The sequence below is a fragment of the Gopherus evgoodei genome, chromosome 6 (assembly GCF_007399415.2).
Source record: "Gopherus evgoodei ecotype Sinaloan lineage chromosome 6, rGopEvg1_v1.p, whole genome shotgun sequence".
Taxonomy (NCBI): domain Eukaryota; kingdom Metazoa; phylum Chordata; order Testudines; family Testudinidae; genus Gopherus; species Gopherus evgoodei.
Window position 1 is genome coordinate 40317763 of NC_044327.1, and position 2966 is coordinate 40320728.

Genomic DNA, 2966 nt, shown 5'->3' on the forward strand with positions numbered 1-2966 from the left:
ATCTTGTTGTTATGGATGATTTTAATCAGACTGTGACTGCAGAAAGGTCAATTTGGGTGACTGAAAAAACTTCCACTACTGCAAATGAAAAACATCTATGTGTTCTGCTCTCTGAAGACAATGAGTTTTCAAAGCTGACTCAGCCATTTACGCACACACCTCCCAGTTAAACTACTAAGAGAGGTGTGACTAAATCCCTGTGTCAGTTTTAAAAATTTCAACCTTTGGTAGTGACTAAGGAGATTGGGTCTTATTTCTCTACTTTTTCACGGCCAAATTCTCCCCTCCACTAATACAAACAGACGGGAGCTTAATTACGGTATAACCTGCTGAGGAGAAAGAATACCAACTCTTCAGTGTGAGAAGCTTCTCTGCTATAGCTCTATGGTGTGAGGGCTCCACAGATGTTTAGAGGATAGGTGCCGGAAGAAATGCAGCTGGGGAGCAGCCACGATTCATGGCACTCTCTCCTCCTCACCAGTCAGATACCCAAGGCACTGGGCTTTTGCTGATATCCTGAGATCTGTGGGGTTCTGGAGACATTCTCTAGTTTAAGAAGTAAAACCCCCTGTTCGTTCCATACAGAGAGGGAAGGATGGTGGATCCCTGCTCCTAGACGCACGTTGAAACTAAGTCAGGGTTGGTAGTTCTTATGATTTTATAGTGAATTTCAAAGACCTTACTCAAAGAGTAGCTGTCAATGGTTTGCTGCTAAACTGGGAGGATGCATGTAATTGGATGCTGCAAGGGTCTGTCCTGGGTCTACTCAATATTTTCATTATTGACTTGGATAATGGAGTGGAGAGTATACTTATTAAATATGTGGATGACACCAAGCTGGGAGGGGTTGCTGGCACTTTGGAGGACAGAATAAGGGTTCAAAATGACCTCGACAATTTGGAGAATTGGTCTGAAAATCAACAAGATGACAAAGTGCTACAATCAAAGAAAAAAAATCAAATGCACAATTACAAAATAGGGAATAACTGGCTAGGCAGTAATACTCCTGAAAAGGATTTGGAGGTTCTGGGGGATCACAAATTGCACATTAGTCAAAAACGTGATGCAGTTGCTGAAAAAGCTAATACTTGGGTGCATTAATAGAAATGTCATATGTAAGACACACAACACAATTGTCCCACTGTACTCAGCGTTGGTGAGGCTGGGCTAGAGTATTGTGTTCAGTTCTGGGTGTACCACTTTAAGAAAGACATGGAGAGAGCCCAGAGCAACAAAAATGATAAAAGGTTTAGACAACCTGGACCTATGAGGATAGGTTAAAAACCTGAGGATGTTTAGTCTTGAGAAAAGACTAAAAATATGTTAAGGGCTGTTATAAAGAGAATGGTGATCAATTGGTTTTCCATGTCCATTTAAGATAGGACAAGAAATGGGCAACGGAGATTTAGGTTAGATATTAGGAAAAACTTATAAAGGATAGTTAAGACTAGAATAGACTTCCAAAGGAGGTCGTAGAATCCCCTCACCGGAGGTTTTTAAGTACAGGTTGGACAAACACCTATCCGTGATGGTCTAGGTTTGCTTGGTCCTGCCTCAGTGCAAGTTGCTGGACTAGATGACCTCTCAAGGTCCATTCCAGCCCTACATTTCTGTAACTATATGGTATTATTTGGTGGTTTCTTAAAGGCCCAGCTTCTAGAGTCATGTGATTATCAGAAAAACTCCCCTTTCATGGGGGGGGAACCTAAAAAGTAAGTCTTCTAGCTCTCAAGGTTGCAGAGAGAAGCTTGAACATGAACATCAAAGGCTTAACAAACCAAAGACAAACCCCCCCTCAGTATTTATTATATAAAATTGATTTTTAAGCCAATTTCATGATTTAGGAGGCCAGATTCATTATTTTTTAAACGGTTCAGGGCTGCAGTTCCTCGCTCTTTCTGTAGGTTTCACCCACAGAGGGGAGAATTTGGCTCTAAATTAAGGGGCTCTCAAGCAATGCGCTTTACTAATTGTTTCTAGAGGCACCAACCTGGCACTGAACTGTTCCCAGAGAGAAATGAATTGGATCGCCATAACCTGTGTGTAAACTGATTCATTTTTGAAAAGTGATTGTGTCACTGTTTGTGTAACATGATAATCCTGGGGAGGTCATCTGTAACAGGGATAAAACCTGCATCTAAAACCATGACCCTTTACTGCCTGAATTACAGGACCCAGCTCTATTAGTTAAAAACTATACAGAGTAAGAAACCTATATATGGTTCAGCCACTAGGGTAGGACAGAGAGCCCACAGTGAATCAGCATGGGTTATAGCCGCATAGCAGGACTTCTGTGAACAGTAAGACTATAGGCAGAGAGTGACAAATAATCTTTGATTTAAAAAGGCTTATTGTCCCTGACTCCATTATATAAAAAGAACCAAAAGAGTGGTTTGGTTTGGTTTGAAATAGAAATTACGCAGAATAAAAGAGTTACAAAGCAGACTTTTTTTAAACTTAAATTTTGGAGAGAGCAGACCTTTTCTAACAATTTGGGACTCCCTCTTTAACAATAAGGAGGGGGGCATTGTAAGAAGCAAATAACCTGGTTTGCCACAAACCTTGAAGGATAACTTGGCATTTATATTTTCCTCTGTGTGGTATCTTTAAAAAGTATCCTGAAAAATCTTCTAAAATAGACACATTGAACAGATGAAGGGCCACACTTGGCAGTAATTTCTATTCACTGCTACCTTACAGAGTGTAAAGTCAAGGCAGGATATTGCTCTTCATTTGCAAATTTAAAATTACAAAATAAAATTTAGAAATAATTGATTATTGTATCCTTTACTACCTAGCAAGACCTGAGCTCAGGGGTCTGTTTCCACATTTCCATTGTGACAGTAGACGACATCACTTAATCTTTCCCTTGATAAGATAAACATACTGAAAAATGGGAAGGAGTTCAGAAAGGAATAGCTTACGTGACCAGCAAGCTGGAGGGATTGCTATAAGAGGGGAAATAA